Below are 8,461 nucleotides of genomic sequence, written 5' to 3' on the forward strand. Positions count from 1 at the left end.
GGATGGAAGGAAAAAAGAAATCTAGAGAAATATATAAAAAAGAACTTAGCTAATTAGATTAAATTGGCTATGAGTATTAGATAATTTCCTGGAAAATATATGTGAGTAGTTGTTTGTATCGCTTCTCTAAATTTGGGGGAAAAAGGTACATATGATAAATAGTTGTGCTGGAAAAAATTGAGACCTAACACTCTCCTCTTTCACAGCCCAACACACTGGCTTTACTACCACAACACAAGTACTTTCAAAAATTCAAAGCCATGCTGGCAAGTAATTTCTTCCCAATTTTTATGCTGCAATTTGTAATCAATTAAGATGTTTGAAAACAATTAGGAAAACCATGAAGGAGGCTGAAATGCTAGTTCAGGGTCAGTTGTGTACTAAATTTTGCATCAAGTCTGACTTCATAAATACTCAGATATTTAAAAATAATGGGATGCTAAAATGTTCGCTGACTCATGACATCAATGAATAAAGCCACAGAGGAAGTGTATGGTACTGTACTCTAATGGTAGTAACATGTAGTGAATAAAGCCTTAAGGACTGTCTTAGCAAGTTTGGAAGACAAACTCAGAGCCTGCAGACCACAAAAGCAGAGGACAGAGGTTAATTCATTTGTTACTGTTACTTGGCTTTGGTACTGGTCAACCACAAAGGATGCATTAAAAAGGCCACCCAACACCCCAGCAGCTTCTCGCAGTGTGACAGATCTAGGACTGTGCTGCCACAGAGGTAATAAAGACAGGCTTGGGCAGCAGCTTTTCTCTTCCAAAACTCACATTTCTAAGGAAATACTGAACAAAATAGAGGGGAAAGAATGAGAAAGATGTTACATTTGTCAATGATAATGAAACTCTGCATATTGAGCTAGCATCAGGTTAGACCAATTCTTTCTTGCCAGGCAGATTTTATTACTTTTTTAATGGAATTATAAAATGTAATGGAAAATGGGAATAAAAAAATCTAACTTCTATTAGACAGAATGTATATTTAGAACTGATACCTCTCAAAATTTGAGGGGATTAGGTGGGGGGACTGTCACTGGCAGAGTGGTAACACCTGTATGAGATGTTATAATGAAACCGGCCATTGATCAAGGGAAGTGTTCAGCTTTGAAATAAAACAACAAAAGCTCAACTTACTGTTTTGGCAGATATTACAGAAAGTATAATATAGTGCTACCTCAATCAAATCAGTTACAGAGAGCACAGGAGTATCCAGACGATTGCTGCTTCTGCTGCAGGGGAAAGAATGGCCATGCTGATTTTCCTACCCAGATACATCCTGTGAGAGGAAACATCAAACACAGTCCACATTGTCTTGATCTGTTCCACTTAAAGTTATGGTAAAATTAATCTGCTTGCATGACATGTGTCCCTGAGGATTATTTATGAGATTATGGTGTGAGAGACAAATCAGAAATTGGTGATGTGTGGATGGGGAAGCAGCAAACAACATGCAACATGCTCCTAAATTCTGGTTCAATGGTTAAAACATTCACTGCTCACTGACTGCAGTGAGGTCTGGCACTGGTGGTACTCTTGGCAAAACCAAGTTCTTCTTTCTGTCCCTTTCTAATGCCTCTAGACTTTCAGTCACCAAAGGAGATAGAGGTCCAAGTTGGGTAGAAGCCAGGCAGAAAGCAACAGCTTCCTTCAGCATTAGTTTACACACTGTTCTTAGTCTCTAGTCTTCTGGGGTTGCAGCTGGATTCAAAAGATGGTTGTGTGGGTTAGATCCTGTTGCCCCTCTGCCTACTGTTCCACCAGAAGAGGAGGAGATGAGCCAAACTTCTGTTAAGACAGTTGTAACAAATCCAGGCAGCCTCTCCAGCTATTGGGACCTGCCTGCAAAGCTGCAAACCCTGTTCTCCAGCCTCTCCCACAGGACCAAAGTACCACTAGACAGAATCAGTGAGAGGTGATCTTCACCCTTTTGTGCAAAAGGAGTTCTGTCTCTCACCATGCCACCAGAGACAGATGAATGCAGCAAGGGTCAGCTTAGCAGACATGGAACTGATTCATGCATGCCTGAGTTTAGTGCTTGTGATGTGTATCCTCATTTGCTGTGCATGTGTGATGTGGTCTCTCTACACAGTATGCCATCCAGCCGTGACATGCCATTCCTTACTGTGCAGAAGCAATGGCTGCAGCATATCCAGAGGGCTATTTCCATTGCTGGAAAGTCAGAGTTTGAAGCAGGCTGATGCCACCATGCTCCATAAAAGGCAGTCTCCAAAACCAGAGGACACAAATGGCTAAAATTATCACTGTCACAGCAAAGTGCTGAAGTGTAGATTTTGTGCTGTGAGAAGAATTAGCAAGCTAGGTGTGAGGGAGGGAAATGGAGGGGAGGCTTAGTGAGCTGAGGGGCAGGAGAGTGAGAAATGATGGCTGAAAAGAGGAGGCACAGGGGCATGGTGTTCAATGGAGGGATCCTCCCAGTGATGTGCAGGGGGCACATGTGCTGGATATGTGCTGCTCGATGTACTCATAAATGATGTGGAAAATGGAGAACAGTGATGTGACGAGGATTACAAATGATGTGGAATTAGGTTAGTAAAAACAAAAGCTGCCTGCAAAGAGTTGCAAAAGGGACCTTATAAAATTTGAGCAACCGGATAGTGAAACAGTAGATGAAACTCCATGGTGATAAGTGCAAACTACTGCACATGAGGAGAAACAGCCATAACTACAGATACGCACCCATGAGCTCTAAATTAGCTATCACATCTCAGGAAAAAAGATGTCAGAGTCATTGTGGATAATTCAATGAAAATATCAGTTCAATGTTTGGGAGCAATGAAAAAAGCAGACAAAAAGTTAGAAACCACTGAAGGGGGATACAACAAAACATCGCACACTGCAGCAGCAAATCCCCAGTGTACCCACACCTTACATCATACAAGTAGTTTGGCCTCTTCCTAGTTCTTCCTTCACAAAATTTTTTTAAAAATATAATGAGAAAATGCTTAGAGAAGAGTACTTAACATGACTGGCATGGAATAATTTCCATATGAGGAGAGCCTAAATGGAAGTGCTCCCCTTGAGAAGCAGATGACTAAATCACAGAGGTATATAAAATATCAATAAAATACATATTTATAGATAAAATATATATTTATATATAAAAATATATAAAATATGCCACACAAGTTGCATGAATATGTAAATAGGGAACAATAGCCATTATTTCTTACTATACAAGCACATAATGAAATTGTCAGGCAGGTTCAGAACAAATAAAAGGAAGTATTTCTTCAAGCAGCCTATAATTACATTGTGGAACTCATTGCTACAGGATGCCATGGAAGCTAAAAGCATAAATGAATTAAAAATGTGATTAGACAAATTTGTGGATATACCTCCATCAAAGGTTGTTAAACAGAAGGATGCAGTTTCAATATCTGACTCAGGAAATCTTTCAGCAAAGATTGCAGGAAATCTGCAAGGATATATTGAGGAAGGAGGGCAGAGGATTTTCACGCCCTGTGAAAGGGAGTGATTTTTGCTCCTGGTTTCCCCACTCTGTGTACACGTTCTCTAATCAGCTGCAACTGGACCCTCTCAGAGACAGGATCCTGAGCAATCCTTTGGCTTAACTCATTATGGCTCTTTATAATTCTTACTTTATTTCCTTTCTCCTCTCCCTGTATCTGTCTTCAGTTTTTATAACCAAGCCATTGGATTAGCTGACTCTCAGTAGCATAGCTTCTGGCTGTCCAGACTTTACAACCCTTTTTGACTCCTGGGAGCATTGGACAGTTTACCCATGTCTTCTCTTAATGCTCAGCACCTGGCAAAATGGGGAGGATTTTTACTTATCTCCTGGGTACGAGTCATACAGTTTGTTTTCCTTGATGCATCCTATAAGTTTTTGAAGACACCACTAGGCAAGTGTGGGCAGTTGTCTGAAGCGCACAACAGACTGGAGTTACAGTTCTAATTACTGGTGATGTGCTCCTGGAATGACTGTGGTAGTGCAGAGTGACAATAGTTAGTGAGTTGAGCTGGGTTGAAAAAATCTGTATTAGAGCTACTCTTCATGAATGAATTTCTGTCATCTAAAAGAGCACTTAAAGGCACAATTAAAAAATGTGTAAATGATTCAGCTATGGAACAGGATGCAAACATGAATTGGGGGGGAAAAAAAGAGCGACTAGGAAATGGATTCTGGAAATTAATTTTAAAAAATGACCTCTCTCTTGTAAACTGATACATCTGGGAATTGCTCTGCCCTTCCTTCTCCCTATATTCCTATTCTCAATGGGAGGTGGAAATGTTAGTGAGTACATAGAAAAGCAGAGGTTAAGTGAACAGTAACAGGAAAATGAAATGACAGTGGTATATTGAAATGGAAATGGGGATGACCAATTTGATCTGCATATACAGAGACATTACGTCATGAAATCTCTTTTGATTTAACTGTAGTAAAAGCATGTCTGTGATACTGCAGCTAGTTTCAGAAGACTGTTAATAATAAAACCAGAACAAATTACACAAAGTTTAAAACCTTCAGCAAAATGAAAATAGGGAGTGACGTTTGGGAAGCTATGAATATTTCAGCAAACACCAGGGAGGGGGAAAAGTTGTTTAAGCTAAAGTACACTGTTGGCACAAGAACAAATGGCAGTAAACTGGCCATGAATAAATTTAGGCTGGAAATTAGAAGAATTTATCTAGCCCTAAGAGGACTGAATTTTTGGAACAGCTTTCCAGTAGAAATAAGAGGGACAGAACACTCTACCTTATTTTAAAATGGCAGTGAACAGTTTATATGATATTGTTGCCTGAAATAGAAAAGCCAGGAAGTCCCTTATATTTTTGTATTTTAAGCAATTCTGTATTATAAGATGAAGGTATATTTAAGAACATAAACATTTGAAGGGCAGAGGGAGAAAAAGTACTTTCTTGAGAAACTTCCTGAGTGTGGTTATGTAATATTTACTCAAAGGAACTCACAGATGACTCATCATTTGGGTTGTCTAAAATAAGACTGAATAAAGAAGTAATCCAGGTACTTTCATGATGTGCAACGTGCACTGCAGTGGCCAGTGTAATGAACAAGGCGATCTTAATTGGTGCGTCTTCATCATGAGTCATGTTACAGGGCCTTGAAGGTTAAAACCCTGACAAAGATATGATACGCAGGGAGATGGATTACCTGAACATTGCTGAAAAGGAGGAAATAGGACCAAAAGTCATGGCTGTTGGGCTGGGGACTCCTACCTGCTCACCTCAGCTTGCAGGTAAGTGGTGTCAGGTTTCCACGTTGGTATGAGCAGGGTCTGCATCCTAGAGAGAAGCCTGCAGGGAGATATACATTTCAAGAGCAGCTCCAGGACCAACATTTCCAGCTATGTGGTTCAAAATGTCATGAAAGAACCTCAGATTCTGAGACCAGGTGGCTTCAGGGAAGTTCACATAACTAAGGCCCTGACCATGGAAGTCAGCACCTAAAAGATCAGACCTCAGGTATAAGGACCTGATCAGAGGGATGGAGCACCTCTCCTATGAGGACAGGCTGAGAGAGTTGGGATTGTTCAGCCTGGAGAAAAGGCAGCTCCAGGGAGATCTAATTGCAGCTTACCAGTACCTGAAGGGGCCTACAGGAAAAATGGTGAGGGACTGTTTATGAGGGAGTGTAGTGACAGGACAAGGGGTAATGGGTTTAAGCTGAAGGAAGGTCGATTTAGATTAGATGTTAGAAAGAAATTCTTTACTGTTAGAGTAGTGAGGCACTGGAATAGGTTGCCCAGAGAGGTTGTGGATGCCCCATCCCTGGAAGTGTTCGGGGCTAGGTTGGATGAGGCTTTGGGCAATGTGGTCTAGTGGAGGGTGTCCCTGCCCATGGCAGGGGGGTTGGAACTAGATGATCTTTGAGGTCCCTTCCAACCCAAACCATTCTGTGATTCTATGATTCTATGACTAGCCAGAGCAGACTTTAAATTAACTTCCAATTTTAGTTTTATCTTTAAAGAGCTTACTACTTCTCTCTGAAGATGACTTTTTTTAATATTAAGCTGCCATCTAATCTTGTGTGAAGCATGATGTTGGAACGGCTCAAGGATCCCCTGTCCTCTTTCTCAGGCATGCAGGAGTGTTTTCTGTCATCTGAATGCCAAACATAGCAGTGGGTTTTCTGTTTAGAGCTGTGGGAACATTTTTTTCCAGATCAATGGTGAAAGTGATAGTATGGAGACTGGAACACGTGGAAGATACAGTAGGACGGAATAACAGGCCAAAATGTTTTTCTCTTACAACAGCCACCGATGCTGTAGTGCATCTTCAAAATAATAGCCAGGGTCCTTTGTAGTGGGTCACTGGCACTAGGCACAATGCATGTTTTAGAGAGTGTCATTATTACACCAACAGGTAATGGTGTCACAGTGGGGTTTTTAGTGAACTAGAACAGATCTTTAACAGGGGATGAAGATACAAATTCTAACTTCATTGATTGTCTGTTTTAATGGAAAATAAGCCATAGTAAAAGCAGGCATAGTTGGGAAATTAAACTCTCCTAATGAATTTTCTGACTTAAATCCAAACTAAACTTTTGATTCTTTACATTTTCAGACTTGTTCCCATGCATATCAGTAGAAGGTCATTTCATTGTCCTCAGAGAGACCTTTTAATTTGCCCCCTTGACATCTGCATTCCTTGGTAAAATAAATATGCACCGAGGGCATTTAGTATCTGACTGTGCCCATTTACACAACAGATGTCAAGCAGTTACCCTTTATTCTTAATATACAATGAAATTGCTAAAAGCATTGAAATTTTGGGCTGTGTCCAAGATCGATGGATGAATAATTAAAGTAAAAAAGATTTCAAGTTCTCACATTTCTTTTTCATGAACTCACTTGATGTAACTTTCAATACTGGGAATACCAGAGCTGGACAAAACCCCATCAGCAATACTTTCACCACTAAAAATGCAGGTTCAGAATCATGAAATGTCTCCTACTGATTCTGCTGAACTGCTTCAGCTGGGAGATCGAAATGCCAGTCCAGAATCCAAACCACTGTTTTGAGATAGTGTCATTGAAAACATATAACTTTCATAGAAGATATCATATTAACTAAACCTATTTCAAAATTTATTTTATCTAAAATAGTGAACATCTAAAGATTCAGAAGAAAACCCCCGTGTGTCCACTATTAATGAGCACAAAGGCAATTAAGCTAGTAGCTTGATACAGCTGCAAGTAGGGGATGTGAAGAAAGGTCTGAGAAGTCAGAAAAAAACAGAATCACAAATGATTCCTCCCTGCTTCCACAAGGCAAACCTCAACCTGCCTCTTCACAGCTTTTAAGTTTTCAACTCTATATTGAATCATGTGGTAACTTATTATGTGTTCATCTCATTTTAATTTCTCACCCTTGGCGGAGAGTCAGAGTTGCCAAGATTCCCCTCTTCCTCAGAAGCCTCTTCCTTACACAAGAATTGTGTATATGACACAGAGGAATCAATTGTGTCTTCCAGGTTAATTTTGTGAAACCTGTTCTACTAACAGCAGAACAAAGACACTGCTGACCCAAAATACTTTCTATTAGCATCAAATCCTTCCATTTGGAGTTAGCCTTTGTCATGCTGTCCTGGGAGCCCAGTTACCTCACTTTGTGTTTTTTCCTAGGCCTATTTCCAGTTTGCTTTGTTGATTGAGGTCCTAGAGCTTGCAAAGCTCCTGCTGCCTGGCATAGGTGACAGGATTATGGGAACATGCGGTCTTCCCTCCACTTGAAGGGCAGGGTGATCCTTAGGAAGGGATGTAAAACTTCCAAGTGTAAAGCATAGAAAGTATTCAACTTGTTTCACTTGCTTGAAGTTTCTTCCTCAACTCCCCAAGCTGTGTGAAGGGCAAAAGCTTATTTCCTCTTACAGCATCTTTCACTGGCTCTTATCTGTTTCTGTTTTCTTATCTATTTCTCTGCCATGTTCAGTGGTAATGAGTTGATAGGAATTCAGATAAGGAAATTACAATGAACTGGATGTTGTTTTCTTCTTGGGCATGATAAGGACAGATTCTTTATGCCTTACTCTGGGAAATCTTTCCTGCAATGTTCCTTGTGAGTGGCAAAACCCACTTTGTTGTCACAGAGATGAGTTGTAACCTGTAATTCTATTTTCATAAACATAATGTTGATGGCCAAAGTTGTATGTTGATCCATACTAATAACTTTCCAAGGCAGTGATTCATCTCAGTGTTTTGAGGAAGGTAACATTTTCTTCACAATCCAGCAGAGGGCCCTGGATCTGATTTCACCTTTTTTTTTTTTTTTTTTTTTTTTTTTTTTTTTGCAGAAGATGACTTTAATTATACAATGAGGCTGTTCACAGGAAACCAGCAAAGCCCTGTTTTAAGTTCAGGTATTGATTTTTGCAAAAGTTAAGTTACATTAAGAAGAGAACATGCCATAAGTTATAAAAACAAGTAATCAGACTTATTTACTTATCTACC

The sequence above is a fragment of the Grus americana genome, chromosome 5, assembly GCF_028858705.1.
Source record: "Grus americana isolate bGruAme1 chromosome 5, bGruAme1.mat, whole genome shotgun sequence".
In the NCBI taxonomy this organism is placed as follows: Eukaryota; Metazoa; Chordata; class Aves; order Gruiformes; family Gruidae; genus Grus; species Grus americana.